The 17,300-nt window shown below is 34.7% G+C and overlaps 1 non-coding gene across 1 annotated transcript; it reads right to left on the bottom strand.

Moving 5' to 3' along the window:
• Positions 1 to 17,193: 17,193 nt before the first annotated feature.
• On the bottom strand, positions 17,194 to 17,300 carry LOC133802718 (small nucleolar RNA R71). Its single transcript, XR_009877463.1, has one exon. It is a non-coding gene; the product is annotated as a small nucleolar RNA R71 (small nucleolar RNA).

A 17,300-nucleotide genomic window follows, 5' to 3' on the forward strand; every position in this document is an offset into this window, starting at 1 on the left:
AAATCATGTCTAGAAGGCAAAACGACCAAGAGACCTTTCTCTACTAAAGGTTCAAGAGCCACGGAACCACTTTAGCTAGTACATACGGATGTTTGCGGTTTACTTAATGTACAAGCAAGAGGAGGTTACGAATATTTCGTCACTTTCATTGACGATTAATTATTCAAGATATGGTTACCTATAATTAATGCAAAGAAAATCTAAAACTTTTGGAAAGTTCAAAGAATTTCAAGCAGAGGCTGAAAAGCAATTAGGTAAATCACTAAAAGCTCTTCGATCTGATCGAGGAAGAAAGTACTTGGATTTTGAATTCAATGACCATTTGCGTGAGCATGTCATTCAATCCCAACTCACTACACCTGAAACGCCACAGTAAAATGGTGTTTCAGAAAGACGGAATAGAACGTTATTAGATTTTGTTAGATCAATGATCAGTTTCTCATCATTACCACTGTCATTCTGGGGCTATGATATTCAATGTGCTCTATACATATTGAATGATGTTCCATCTAAGTCTATCCAAAAGACACCCATAGAATTATGGAATGGTTGTAAACCTAGTTTACACCATTTTCGAATTTGGGGGTGTCCTGCACACGTGCTTAAAGGAAAGACCGGGAAGTTGGAATCATGCTCTGAAGTGTGCATGTTTGTGGGATATTCCAAAGAGACTAGAGGTGGATATTTCTATAGTCCAAGTGATCAAAAGGTATTTGTTTCGACGAACGCAACCTTTTTAGAACACGACTATATGAATGTTTTTAAACCTCGGCGCAAAGTAATTTTATAGGAACTAATGACAGATAAAATTTCATCTCCATCTTCTTCATCAGTTAATGATAAACCAACCAAAGAAACCACAATTCTTGAAAAGGAAAAAACCAATGCAACGTTGTAGTGGGAGGATTGTGAGACAACATATTCGCTACAAATATGAGGCACACATTCTTGTATCTAATACTGAAAAGGACGATCCATTGACTTTTAAAGAAGCAATGGAAGACCATGATGGTGATAAGTGGCAAGCTACCATGAATCAAGAAATGGAATCAATGTATTCCAATTCTGTCTGGAAACTTGTAGATCCTGACAATGTTAAATCCATTGGATGTAAATGGATCTACAAGAAGAAAAGGGGTGCAGATGGAAAGGTAGAGACTTATAAAGCAAGGCTTGTGGCCAAAGGCTACACACAGAGAGAGGGTGTAGATTATGAAGAAACATTTTCTCCTATATCCATTCTTACGTCTATTCGCATACTTTTATCCATAGCTGCCATCTATGATTACGAGATCTGGCAAAGGGACGTCAAGACAACCTTTCTAAATGGCCAACTTGATGAAACCATATATATGGAACAACCAGAAGGGTTTATTAAGAAGGATCAAGACCAAAAGGTATGCAAGTTGTTGAAATCCATATATGGATTGAAACAAGCATCAAGATCTTGGAACTTAACATTTGATGAAACTATCAAAACATATGGATTCGAACAAAATGTTGACGAAGCATGTGTTTATAAGTACATCAAAGGGAAAGTTGTGGTTTTCTTAGTTCTTTACGTTGATGATATCCTACCCATTGGGAATGATGTAGAGACATTATCAAATGTAAAGAAATGGTTGGCTGACAAATTCCAAATGAAAGATTTGGGAGAAGCGAGCTATGTTCTAGGCATTAAAATTCTAAGAGATAGAAAGAACAAGCTCTTGGCACTTTCACAAGAAAATTATATTGATAAAGTGCTTGAAAGATTCTCTATGGAAAATTCCAAAAAGGGTCAATTTCCGACCAGACATGGAATTACTCTTTGCAAAGATCAGTGTCTAAAGACACCACAAGAGCAAGAGGACATGAGAAAGTATCCCTATGCATCAGCTGTAGGGAGCCTAATGTATGCAATGTTATGTACTAGACTTGACATATGTTATGCAGTAGGGATTGTCAGTCGTTATCAGTCAAATCCTGGTTTGGAACATTGGATTGTGGTGAAACATATTCTCAAGTATCTCAGGAGAACAAGGAACTATATGCTAGTATATTCGGGTAGTGACCTTGAACCTACTGGATACACTGACTCATATTTTCAATCAGACAAAGATAGTAGAAAATTTACTTCTGGGTTAGTATTCACTCTTGGTGGTGGAGTAGTTGTCTGGAGAAGCATTAAGCAATCCAGCATAGTGATGGACCCAAAACGGGTATGTTTTAAATATTTATAAATCGCAAGCGCACAAATCCTTCATATAGAATAGTGATCGTGTAAGCAAGGATATCGAACCCAAAGGAGTTGTCTAAAATCGAAAAGAAAACTATTTTAAATCAAAATTAATAAATTCTAACCTAGCCCCAAAGATTGATGAGATTTTTGTATAATAAAAATAAAATAAAAGATAATAATAAACATATTAAAGACAATATATATAACTAAATTAATAATTTTAAACAAGATAGTAAAACAAAGATTATTAAGATAATAGAATCCACAAAATATAAGTTCAATAATATTTAAAAGTACATTGAATCCCAAGTTTTAGTAATAGTAGAAATTAATCAAACCATTACTTATTCAAATTAGATATTCTATTTAAGCACAAGTTTTTATAAAAATATAGGATCTATCTTCACTTTTAAAAATTATAATTTCAAAGCATTTAGTGTAAATCAATCTAATGAAATAACAAATAAATCAATGAACATTATTTATAAGGCAAAACATAATATTTTTGTTCTAAGCATTGGATGTGTACAATTTAATGACACACCTTACACAAAAAATATTATGTTTTTGCACTAATGAAGAACAAAGTGTAAATATGCTCTAACAATCTAAAATACAAGATATTTAAGATGAAAGAAAATATTTGAAGAAGAAAATCCATAAACTTTATTGCACAAAATGGGAAATCAACATACAAAATAAATACTATCTAGTTACATATTGTTTCATTATCACCTTAATAATCTTAAAAAGATTAGAAACTCATAACTAGAATAGCAAATACAAACTAAAAATTACAAACATAAATAGGAAAATTTGGAGGATGAACCCCCAAATTTTTCCTCTAAAAACACATAGAAAATTTACAACAAAGAAGAAGAAAATTGAGAGGTCTTGAAAATGTAGAATGTGTAGTGTGGTAACCTCCTCCAAAATTAGCACTAAACTCCCTTATTTATAGCAAAAAAAAAAGGTATTAAAATAATAATTTTAAATTGATTAAATTAATTTAATTAATTATAATATGGCAAATAGGGGTAAATTATAGGGTGTAATGATGATGTTTTGGGGTAAAATGTGTAGAAAAGTTTGGGTAAAAATGTGGTATTTTTAGACATAGGGGACAAGGGGACAAATGAGCTTTTGTTGGGCTCAAAAATGGGAAAAGAAGGAGGCTAGGTGGCTGGGTTGGCAGGCTGTTGGGAGCAGCTGGGCAAGGCATCGGTTGGGCCTTAGACATGTTGGGCCAGGCGACTGGGAGAGCTAGAGCTTCAGGCGGGTGGGCCCAGGAGTTTGAAGCAGCTGGCGGGCCTGGCTGGATTGTGGATGGCTGGCCTAGGCGGTTGGAGGAAGTGGTGGGCATGTGGGGAGCTCGGCTGTGGCATTTGGGTGAGCAAGAGTTGACAGTTGGCGTGGACTGGGGCAGCTGAGGTACTTCGGTTGGCTGGGGGGTGCTGGTCCGAAGGCTGCTAGAGAGGTGGAGTGCAGCTGGGCGTGGGCTGAAGTAAGGTCTGGGCCGAAGGATGGCAGGCGGGCCTGAAGGTTTGGGCCACTTGGAGGCTTCTCTTTTCAGTTTTGCCACATTTTTTCTTTTCTTTTTCTTGGCATTCAAAAGCTAAAAAAAACACAACATAATCCTACAAAATAAATATAAATTAAGTCATGATAAAACATTTTCAATTATAAAATAGACCAAATTAATTCTTTGCAAATGTTAATTAAAACTTAATATAATTTAGCATTTAGTTTCAATAAACCACACATATTTTTTACTTCTCACTAAACACAATAATTTAAATAATTAAACTACAACAAAATAACTATAAAAACACACAAAAACATATAAAATCATGATAAGACTAATAAATTTAAAATTACTTAAAAACTTAATAAATCAATTAAAAACTCAAGAATTAAGCAACAATTAGCACATAAAAAGTGGTAAAATAACTCTATTTTGTAGAGTTATCATATAGCTGATTCAACCATAGAAGCTGAATACATAGCAACTTGTGAAGCAGCTAAAGAAGAAGTTTTGCTGAAAAAGTTCTACACAGATCTGGAAGTGGTTCTAGAAGTGGAGAAACCACTTGTTCTTTACTGTGACAATAGTGGAGAAGTGGCTAATTATAAAGAACCAAGAAGCCACAAGAGGGGAACGCATATAGAGCGCAAATACCACTTAGTCAGAGAAATCGTACATAGAGGAGATGTGTCCATTCTGAAAATCGCATCAGAACACAAACTGGCAGACCCGTTTATGAAGACGCTTCCTGCAAAGCAATTCGAGGGTCATGTACGTAATATGGGATTGAGATAAATGCCTTACTTGCTTTAAGTACAAGTGGGAGATTGTTAGGAGTATGTCCTAAAAGCATGTAAAAGACGTTTATTATTTCAATGAATAAATAAATACAATGGTCTATTATAGTTATATTTAGTTTATTAAATTATTGTTTGAATAATTTTTTGTAAATATCAGAAAAATTCCATATTCATCATTGAGAACGTGATCTTGTATTAGTACGAGAGAATTAAGATCACATGAATGAATAAAATAGTCAACAACAAATTAAAGTTATGGAATTCTTTAATTGAGGTTGTAAGTACGGTTTACTGAGTATCATGTTGATACAAATAATCTAGATTCAGATTATTGATGTGGTAAGACAACTCGATAAATGTGATTTATATAATATGATTATATATGACAAGGACCGATATAAATAAAAGTCTTTATCCAAAAACCATTTAATAATAAAGATTTGTAATTCATATCATAACTGTTTATCATTTATAGATCAACCTAAATCATGAGTGTTCATGAACTCCTGTTTATGTTTATTAAATATTTTGATTCATTCGTTAAGGTCTCTTCATAGATTGAGGCTAATGACTTTTGTTTTGGAGATTTAATATTATGCATGGCTGGGAACATGTATCAACAATACAGAATCTAATCTTTCCTAACGGATCGTATATTGGTTCCCTTAAAGGTTAATTCTGGAATTGAATGATTTTGAGCTCAAATCTATAATTAGATTATAGATTAATTTTCACTAGTGAATTAATGGTACTTAAGGAATAAGAAGTAAATTAGAAAGGTAAAATGGTAATTCTTCCACTCTAATTTTTGAACTAATTAATTAGAGGGTTGAACTATTGTTAGATGGTTATATCAATGGACAAATTAAAATAAGATTTTTGTAAAAGTATATCTATAACATAAAGAGTTCAATTCTAAATTTATAGTGGAGAAATATCAGAATTAATAAATTAACTATTATGAATAAAGAGTTTAATTATTTAGTTTTAATTTATTGGAGCTTAATGTTAGAGCTCCATGGTCCCCGAAATGGCTCAAACAAACACTGACAAAGATAAATACAAAAATGGGCAAAATGACTTATTTGATAAGTAAGATATTTTTCTATGCATTAAACATAATTATTGTATAATTATGTGTAATTAATTAATTATTTGATTTAACAAAAATATAATTAATTTTGAATTAATTTTTTTTTGGGATTTTTGGTATTTAAATAATTATGAAAATTGGGAAAATCACATGTCCTCCCTGGCATGAGTTGTGCGTGTAACACAGTGCACAGTTACTGTGCTACACGCACAAGAAGGTTCTAGAAGAATCTTGGTTCAACAATTTTAGTTATTTAAATATTAAATAAATAATGAGATATTTTAATATGATTAAAATATTATTATTTAAACAAAAAATCTGATAACTAATTAGTTATTTTTAAATTGTTTAAAATAACTAATATTATTTATTTGTAATATATTGGATATATTAAATATAGGAGATCAGTTTTCCAAAGCGATACTTTTCAAAGATAGAAAATATATCGTGATATCTCCCTGAGAGAAAGAGAACAGTGCTACAAGCATAGGTCACTATTCTTCACAAATTTAGGTCCAAACTTTATCAGATCTCATGTATTGAGAACATTTGATAAATAAAATTTTCCTATTGTTTTGTATAACGAGCCCACACTCGTTCTTTGTGTGTTGAGAACATTTTGGAAGATCCTGGTGCGAGATCTCAAGGATTTTGTCGTACAAAAAGATAGCAGCAAGGAAAGACTTGAGGTAATTTTCTATTCATCTCTTTGATTCAATATATATATGTATATGTGTGTGTATTTAAAGAAGTAAATCTAGAAATCTTGTGGGGTTAAATTAACAATTTTGATTGTTTATCTGCTGTGTATAATCTCTAATTTGATCTATAAAAACCAATACTTTTTGTTTCTCAATTTCTTTATGTACTTTTGAAAAAAATTTGTTAACAAAGCCATCTCATCATCCGAACTCTCCTTCTTTTCTCTGGAAGATTTCAAGGCAATAAATTTTTCCTTGATTTCTTCTGTTTTACCTTTTTGTCTAATTTGTTGATTTAGTTCAAAAGTTCGGAGTGAACCCATAAATTCTTCTACTTTTATTTTGTCCAGATCTTTTGCTTCTTCAATTGCAGTTAGCTTAGTCTGAAACCTGTCAAGAAGAACTCTAACAATTTTTTGAACCAAAACATTCTCTTCAAGTTTCTCACCAAGAGAAAAATATTCGTTAGCAATATATGAAAATTTCTCATAAAATTCAGTGAGGGTTTCATTTTCATTCATTTTCAAATTTTGTTGTGAGCATAACAAGCCTAGAACGATTGACATCAACATTTCCTTCAAATTGAGTTTGAAGAATTTGCCAAGCATCTTTGGCCGAAACACATGAAGAAATCAATTTAATATAACATTCACCAACACCATTAAAAATATCATGTAATGCTTTATTATTGTAACTGGAAAATTTATCTTCAGCATCAGTCCAATCAAGTTCAGATTTTACCTTAGTTACATCATTGCTTTCTGCTGGAGGAGTCCAACCACTCAAAACAGCTCTCCAAGCCTTTTCATCTTGAGATTTGATGAAGGCTCTCATTCTAACTTTCCAGTATGGATAGTTCGAATCATTGAGTAAAGGGGGGCGAGTTATGGAGCCTCCTTCTGTGAAAAAGGACATTGCAAGAACAAGAACAACAAACGGAATAAATCAAGATCACACTCAAAAGTGAGTGGCCCGCTTTGATACCAATTGAAATTCCGTTTTTAGTAATTAAATTAATTAAACCATGTGAATTAATTAAAGTGCGGAATGGTAATTAAATGTTTAAACAAATTTCAGTTCTGTCGAGGTAGAATTCGAACTTGTCACGACAGAAACTGAACACAGTAAAAAGACAGTGCAAAAACAATAAAGAATACAACAAATTTTGACAAGGTTCAAAAACCCTTTTGGATAACCTACTCCTCGGGGCCACGCCCAGAGAATAAAATGAATTAATAAAGAATCACAAGTACAAAATATTGACTTATACAAAACAAGATTCCCTCTTGAGATTTACCGCAACTTTGTTGTACTTCTCTTCACCAATCTGATTTTGACTAAAACGCTCAACCACTTGAACTCCCTTCAATAGCCAGCGAGTGCTTGCATCCTCCCAATACAAGGCTTGTAAAAATCCTCTCCCGAAGACACATAAAATTTGTGTTCAAATTACAATGTGTATTCACTCATGAACGTCGTATAAACTCACCACAAAAACGAAACAGTCATATTTCTACAGGATCACGTGAATACTATGATCTTGAATACAAATAAGGAACTGTCACAAATATTACAATACACTCACAAATTATGCACCTAAGAGTTCACTTTTTCTCAATGCCTTAGAGACCTATTTATAGAGTCCATTTTGTACTCATAAAGGCTGAGAATGAATCTCCTAATAAAGGTAAGAATATTAATTAAAGATATTCTTGATTGATGAAGAATTGCCTTTTTTAGAAGATGTTGATCCGACAAATACGATTTTGGTGAAGACAGCTAATACCTGTGTCAAATCAAAATGCTCAAGATAGAAATAATAATTTAGACAGCAAAGATTCAGTTTCCTGAATTTTATAATCTTGAGCTGCACGAAAATATACAGTCAAATATTCCAGAAATGATTTTGAGTAAGTACTGAATATTTGCAAGATATAACTTCCCTTTTATAATCAAATTGTGATAATATAACGCTAAATAAACGAAAATCACAAGAAAGGGAAAGTGAATTCCAAAAATCACATTAAAGGGAAACAAAAAATTGATCTTTTAATTAAAAAGATATTTCTATAAAATATGCCAATTTTAGAATTTACTATATGAAATAATATAACAGTTATGCGCTTCTAATCTTTTTCATAAGATTATTAAGATCATGACGAAATAACTTGTAACTAGATAGTATTTATTGTTGTATGTTGATTTCCTTTGTAATGCAACAAAGTTTATGGATCTTTCTTCTTCATATATGTCTTTCATTTCTAATATTTTGCATTTTGGATTGTTAGATAATATTACATTTTGTTCTTCATTTTGCAAAACATAATATTCTTTGATTAAAATGTGTCAATAAATTGTACACATCAAATTCTTAGAACAAAAATATTATGATTTGCCTTATAAATAATGTTATTAGATTTTTTGTTGTTTTATTAGGTTGATTCACATTAAATACCTTGAAATTATATTTTTTAAAAAGTGAAGAAAAATCCTATTTTTTAGTTACCAATAAATATTATTAAACTTACATTTTGTGGATTCTAGTATCTTAATAATCTTTCTTTTACAACTTATTTGCTAATCATAATTGTTGACCCTCGATTTAGCCAACTGACACGGAGTCAAAATATGAATGATATAGACGAATATGTATAGATAATAACGTAATGACAAAAGTAAAGAAAACACAGTAATTTATAGTGGTTCGGCCCCAGAATCTGGTAATGACCTACGTCCACTTAGAATGATATTGATATGGGAACAAAAGTGTGATCAGAGAACTTGGGTTCAATGAGTTTCAACACTCCTCATAAACAATACAAGTTTTCACAGATAATTTCTATATCTCTATGATTTCCGGGCCCCAAAAGTCCCTTCCCATGAGCCATCTCCTGCTTTTTATAGGCTCATGGAGGGTTGCCCAATATTGTTACAGATATTATCCCCTGAATCATGGGATATTCAGAAGATTGCATGAAATAAATTCGGGATACATAGGATCTTTCCATAAATGTTGCTTTGCCAGCGGAACCACCGACCAGTCTGGTCGTGGTAAAAACAGGTCTGTCCTGCTTCTGGTGTGTCTCCTGGTCGATACTCTAGCAGACGCTCCAGGTGTCAGCCACGTGTCAAGAGATTATTTGCCACGTCACAAATGCTAATTTATTGGATAACATTTGCCCCCCAAAGTTTATTTACCACGAACAGTAAATAAACTTTGAACGAACGACCCTTCGGTAACCCCTCCTGACGTGTCAGAGCCCTTCCTGCGTTCTTGAAAAAAGCAAACCACTCCTGTCTAATCAAGGCTTTTCAGTTTCCCAGAAACAACTACGACGGCCATTACGCTTCCCCATACTTCGAAAATGGAAAACTAATGATCACGCCTTTTGAACACCAAAGACAAACTTATATAAGGTTACTTGAGGCACTTCTTTCCTTTTTACGCATGTCATCTCTTTGTCGAAAAACCCTAAAAACCAGAGCTTTACTCTCTCCGGCGAACCTTCCTTTGTGCTGTAGGATCAGACGGTGGGCTCATTGACTCCCGAAACTTTCACTTCCATCTTCACGACCACTTTCCTTAGTAAGTTACTCTGAAACTCCATGCTTCTAACCTTTTGTGGTGCATGCTCTTAAATGGTGTACTGTTTGAATCTCTTGGTTTCTGGTTTTTTTTTTTTTTTTTTTTGAACGCCTGTAGATAAGATGTCTTTGTAGGCAACGTAGGCTTATGAGTAGGTTTAAAACCCAGGATTAGTGCTTTTTAGGACGTAGGATCGAAGTAGCATTTCGATTTTTTAAACCAGTTGGAAATAATTTCTTCCCGTTGTGAGGGGAGTCGAAAAAGCTTTTCAGGAAAACTTTTCACTTTCACCCTTTTGGTCTGTTTTTTAAACTGTTTGCGTAGAGAGACTTAGTTAGAATGCTGTTATATAAAGGCTTAGCTTTTATACTTCGACCAGCGCTACTTTAAGAATCTCCTAGATTCCTCTGACCTCGCCTCCCCATTCTTCTGTTTGCAGATTTTAATGCCAGATTTGTGGGGAGGTGAGAGACCCATCGACGACGACCTCCTTGCCCAACTGCTCGAGGACAAGGTGCAGTAGTCGGAGCTTGACAACTCCAAGAATCTGGAAAAGTACAAGAGGGCGACACTCCGATGTTTCTATAACTTTTGGAAACATAATCAGGGTGCTGACTTTAGCTACCTTTCAGAGGAGGTCAGAGTTGCGAAGTTGGCTCGGTGCGCTGCTCAACTGGCTGAAGAGGAGGCGAGAGCTTCGACTCCTGCAACCCCAAGCGTCGTTGGTTTGGACGAAGAAACCATCGAGGAAGAGACTGACCAGGTTGTTGCCCAGGATCCTCCTGCCCCCCATGCCTCTTAATTTATTTAGCTGCTCTTCTTTCTTTTTAAACACGCGACCCACGGGTCGCAATGTAAAGACAATAATTTATTTTTAAACTTTGCTGCACGGGCAGTAAATCTTTTTGTTTGAACAATTACATCCAAGCAGCAATGCTTGCGGTGTAAAAGCTTAACTCTTGGTGTTATAATATTTTTACTTATTATAACGTTTGTCCGTATGACCGAACTTAGCATAGTACTTTGGCATCATATATTTTGAAAAAATACTCTAAGTACTTGAAGCATGCTTTCACTCATTTTGTTCATGTGTTTACATACCTTGAGAGTATGCTTTGCTATCAATGTGCCTTATATGCCCCCCAAGTGATCGAGGAGCTCTTAGGTCCTTGGTCACTTGCCTTGACCATGGCCTGTCCGAACATTCCTGTTCGCGCGGAAAAATGATACTTGTAATACAGCAAAACAACACACGTAATGAACAAATACTTGTAAATGTAAATTCACAAAGGTTGGCAAGAACGACTGGCTGAGCACAGTCCCTTATAATTTCGTATTAAAAATGGACTAATCATGTCTTTACGAATGATTCTGAAACAGAATCTTACATATACGAGCAGTTAGCCATACACCGTGGCTAACCCTCTTTGCAAAACTTGTAAAAATTAATGGGAAAATTTGAACAAGCCAGTCCTTTAAGAAGGGTTGTTTATTGATAATACTTGCGCAGGTGTTCTCCATTCCAGTAACGTGGAACGAGATCTCCGTTTAAGTGTGCAAGTTTGTAGGTGCCTGGGTGAAGGACTTCTTCAATCTGGTAAGGTCCTTCCCAGTTAGGTCCGAGCACGCCAGCAGTGGGGTCGCGGGTATTCAAGAAGACTCGTCGAAACACCAAGTCTCCGACGTTGAATCTTCTTTCTTTAACTTTGGAGTTAAAGTACCGGGCGACTTTTTGTTGATAAGCAGCAACTCGGAGTTGAGACTTTTCTCGTATCTCATCAATTGAGTCTAAGGACTCCAGTATTAGCTGGCTGTTTTTCTCTTGATCATACGTTAAACGCCGATGTGAGGGGGGATCTATCTCGATGGGTATCATGGCCTCATACCCATAAGCTAAGGAAAATGGGGTACGCCCTGTGGCTGTTCGATGAGATGTTCTATACGACCAGAGGACTTCCGGTAGTTGTTCTGGCCATGCTCCTTTCGCTTCTTCAAGTCTTTTCTTCAGGGTGTCCTTGAGGGTTTTGTTTACAGCTTCGACTTGCCCATTCGCTTGGGGGTGTGCGACTGAAGAAAAGCTCTTGATTACCCCATGCCTTTCGCAGAAATCGGTGAACAGGTCGCTGTCAAATTGGGTTCCGTTGTCTGAAACTATCTTTCTGGGCAAACCATACTGGCACACAATGTTCTTGATGACAAAGTCGAGAACTTTCTTGGTCGTTATGGTTGCGAGTGGTTCAGCTTCGACCCATTTTGTAAAGTAATCGACTGCCACAACTGCGTACTTTACTCCTCCTTTTCCTGTCGGTAGTGATCCAATTAAATCTATTCCCCATATTGCGAAAGGCCACGGGCTTTGCATCTGCTTTAGCTCATTTGGAGCTGCTAGTGGGATTTTGGAGAACCTCTGACATTTATCACACCTTCGTACGTACTCCATTGAATCCTCGTTCATCGTTGGCCAAAAATAGCCCTGTCGAATAATTTTTTTCGCCAAACTCTGCCCCCCAGCGTGATCTCCGCAGAAGCCTTCATGCACCTCTTTCATGAGTTCCTTAGCTTTTTCTGATGTAATGCACCTGAGCAGTGGCAATGAATATCCTCTTCGGTACATAACACCGTCAAGCAGTATGTACCTAGCAGCTTGTCTTTGCAGAGTTCTGGCTTTGTTTCTATCTACTGGCAATGTCCCATTTGTCAGATACTCCAGGTAATGTGCCATCCATGTATCTTCTACTCGAATTTCCATGCTGGCTTCGGCCGCATCAATGCTTGGTTCACTTAATCTCTCTACTGGGACTATGTTCAAGGTGTCAGCATCTTTGGCACTTGCAAGTTTGGCCAAGGCGTCTGCATTCGAATTTTGGTCTCGCGGAATTTGCTGGAGGGTGTATTTTGTAAACTGTGCTAGCAAATCTTTTGTTTTATTAAGGTAGGCCATCATTTTTAACCCTCGCGCTTGATATTCTCCCAGGACTTGATTCACGACCAGCTGAGAGTCGCTGAAAATATCGAGCGCTTTTATGTTCATCTCCCTGGCCATTTTCAGTCCAGCGAGGAGTGCTTCGTATTCCGCCTCATTGTTTGACGCTGCGAAATCAAACCTGATTGCGCAGTGAAATCGATGCCCATCGGGCGTTATCAATATCACTCCCGCTCCAGCGTGAGATTCATTAGATGATCCATCTGTGAATAGTTTCCACGAAGGAGTCTTGTCTTGAGGCATGGGCGCCTCAGGTTTTTCGCACAACTCGTTGCTGGGGAGTTCGGTGAAATCCGCAATAAAATCGGCTAAGGCTTGCCCTTTTATTGCTGCTCACGGTGAATAAGTCACGTCGAACTGTCCCAATTCGACCGCCCATTTTAACAGTCGTCCAGCCGCCTCAGGTTTTTGGAGGACCTGCCGAAGGGGCTGGTCGGTCAAAACCGTGATAGGATGGGCTTGGAAGTACGGTCGCAACTTTCGGGAGGCTAGAATTAGGCAATATGCTAATCTTTCGATCGGTGGGTATTTTAATTCTGCACCGATCAGCCTTTTGCTGACGTAGTAAACAGCTTTCTGCACGCCTTCTTCATCCCGTATCAGTACCGCACTAGCAGCAACTTCGGTAATCGCCAGATAAATATACAAAGTCTCTCCTTCCATTGGTTTTGATAGGATAGGAGGTTGCGACATATGAGCCTTTATTTTCTGGAATGCTTGCTCGCAGTCTTCCGTCCATTCAAACTTTTTATTTCCCCTAAGTAGATTGAAGAATGGAACGCACTTGTCAGTTGATTTTGAGATGAATCTACTAAGGGCAGCTATCCTTCCGGTCAGGCTTTGGACATCCTTGATCTTTTCTGGCGACTTCATATCGATCAGGGCTTTTATCTTGTCGGGGTTGGCCTCGATTCCCCTTGAATTCACTATAAATCCCAAAAACTTTCCTGACCCGACTCCAAAGGAACATTTGAGGGGATTCAACTTCATATGGTACTTGTTTAACACATCAAAGCACCTTTGCAAATCCTTCACATGTCCTTCAGCCTTCTTGGACTTTACCAGCATGTCATCCACATATACTTCCATGCTTACTCCGATCAGCTCCTTGAACATGTGGTTGACCAATCGTTGGTAAGTTGCATGATAACTCTACAAAATAGAGTTATTTTACCATGTTTTACATGCTAATTGTTGCTTAGTTCATGAGTTTTTAATTAACTTATTAAGTTTTTATGTAATTTTTAATTTATTAGTCTTATTGTAGTTTTCTAGATTTTTATATGTTTTTATAGATATGTTATTATAATATGTTGTAGTTTAATTATTTAAAATTAGTATTGTTAGTTTGAATGCTAAAAATATGATTTTATTGAAATTAAATGTTATGTAAATTAAATTTTAATTAATGTTTTCATGGGAGTTATATGATATATTTTATTAATGAAAATATTTAATTTTAATTTAGTTTATAATTTATTGTGTAGGAAAATTATTGCCCTTGAAAAGCAAGAAAATCAAAGGAAAGATGGTAATTTTGAAAGAAAGTAACAAGAAAAATGGTGTTTCTCCAAAAGCCCAACCACGTGAGGCCCACTCTAGGCCCAACCCGTGGCCCCCCCTCCAACACCCAACCACCACATTGCTGCCATTTCCCTTATTGAGCCCAACAAAAATACATTTTGTCCATTTGTCCCCTATGACAAAAATGCCAACTTTTTACCCTTTTTCCTACACATTTTCACCACAACATCATCATTACACCCTATAATTTACCTCTACATACCATATTTATTTTATTTAATTAATCTAATCAATTTAATTAATTTAAATTGATTATTTTAATAAACTCACTTTGGCTATAAATATGGACTTTCAAGACCATTTTTGGGGTGCTTAATTTTTTGGTTACCATCTTTTTCTCTCATTTTCTCTCTACCATTCTCTCTTCCATTTGGGTTTTTCAAGAGCATTTTGCAAGTATGTATGTCATTTATTTTGTAATTTCTATTCTAGTTATGTGCTTCTAATCTTTTTCATAAGATTATTAAGATCATGATGAAGCAACTTGTAACTAGGTAATATTTATGTTGTATGTTGATTTCCCTTGTAATGCAACAAAGTCTATGGATTTTTCTTCTTCATATATTTCTTTCATCTTAAATATCTTGTATTTTAGATTGTTAGAACATTTTTACACTTTGTTCTTCATTAGTGCATAAACATAATATTCTTTGTGTAAGATGTGTCATTAAATTGTACACATCCATGCTTAGAACAAAAATATTATGTTTTGCCTTATAAATAATGTTCATTGATTTATTTGCTATTTCATTAGATTGATTTACACTAAATGCTTTGAAATTATAATTTTGAAAAGTGGAGAAAAATCCTATCTTTTTATAAGAAAATTGTGCTTAAAATTATAAATATTTTTGGAAAATGATAGTTTAAATTATTTTAACTATCACTAAAACTTGGGAATCAATATACTAATAAATATTATTAAACTTACATTTTGTGGATTCTAGTATCTTAATAATCTTTTCTTTTAATACTTATTTTCAACTCATTATTGGTTTATTTTCATTATCTTAAAAAGCTTTATTTTTCAATATTTCATTTTATGTTCATACTATTAAAACTCATCAATCTTTGGAACTAGGTTATAATTTATTACTTTTGATTTAAAATAGTTTCATTTTCGATTTTAGACAACTCCTTTGGGTTCGACATCCTTGCTTACGATCACTATTCTATATGGACGATTCGTGCGCTTGCGATATATAAATTTTTAAACATACCCGTTTTGGGTCCATCAAGTTTTTGGCGCCGTTGCCGGGGAGTTGCAAGAGAAAAGAAACGAATTTATCTCAAGGTTAGTGAATTCTTCTACTAGTTATTTTAATTTTTTTTACACTTAAAAAAAAAAACAAAAAAATATATATCTATAAAATCTAAAAAAAAAAAAAAAGATAAAAAGAAATTTGGGACGGTTCAACCACCCATAAAAAAAAATATATACTTATATTTATATTTATTGTTTTTTTTTTTAGTTGACGGCACTTGTGCCTCCTATCTATCCTTTTAATTTTTATAGTCGATGGCACTTGTGCCTCCTAATTTTGTTATAATTTTGTTGTAATTTTATTTCTTTTATATCTTTGTTAATTGATGGCACTTGTGCCTCTTGACATTTGTTGTAATTTTCTTTATTTATATTGTTGTAATTTTTATTTTATTTAATTTCCGCAAATTACTAGTTGATGGCAATTTTGCCTCCTAGCTAGTTGATGGCAATTTTTGCCTCCTAGTCCTCTATCTTATGTTTAAGTTGATGGCACTTGTGCCTCCTAGTTTTTACCTTAATTTTGTTATGGTTGATGGCATGCTATGCCTCCCTACTCTTGCTTAAATTTTAATCTTATTTAATTTTTGCCTTATTTTTCTTTGTCTTCTTTAATATTTTAGCGTAATATTGTGAAAAATACTTGAAAAAAAAAAAAAAAAAAACCTAAATCTTGTCCTTTCACCATAAGCAATTCTTGCTTAAAGGAAATTTGACCAAAATTCCCATCCGCCTCCACTAATTAACCTCGGGGAGTTGTTAGTAGTGCGCGAGTAAGTGGAATCAAATAGGCCTGGGGACAAGTAAACCATAAGAATTATATTGTTGTGAAATCTCTAAAAATTCTAAGTATGCTCTGTGGTTGCGGTTTTAACTGATCTTCCACATCAGAAAATTGTTTGTTTGAGATTATCCTAGTTGCCTTGTTTGTGAAAAATTGTATGCATCATTGGGAACGTAACTCTAAAAAACGATTAGTAAAAAGACGTTTATCTTTGTTTGAAATTGAAAGTGTTAGTAAAAATTTGAGCATCATGGAACCTATTGCTAATATTGTTGATGAAAATGTTGTGCCTGAAAAAACTTTGCTTGAATATTTTGCACCTATTTCATCTAATGCTCCTTCATGCATTGTTTTACCTACTACTTCTGCTACTCATTTTGAGCTTAAACCCGCAATCATTCAATTATTGCCATCTTTTTATGGGTTAGATAGAGAGGATCCTTACATGCATGTCAAAGATTTCTTAGAAATTTGCTCAACATTTAAATTTCAAAATTTTTCTGATGAGTCGGTCAAACTAAGATTGTTCCCTTTTTCATTAAAAGACAAATCAAAAGCCTGGTTAAATTCCCTTCCCACGGGGTCTATAACTACATGGGATCAACTTTATAATAAATTCTTACTGAAATTTTTTCCTATGTCTAAAACTGATAGTCTAAGGAGAGAAATCTCCGAGTTTTTTCAAAAAGATAATGAAGAGTTTTATGAATGTTGGGAAAGATTTAAAGATTTATTATTAAAATGTCCTCATCATGGTTT

Source organism: Humulus lupulus, chromosome 9 (assembly GCF_963169125.1).
Source record: "Humulus lupulus chromosome 9, drHumLupu1.1, whole genome shotgun sequence".
Lineage (NCBI taxonomy): Eukaryota > Viridiplantae > Streptophyta > Magnoliopsida > Rosales > Cannabaceae > Humulus > Humulus lupulus.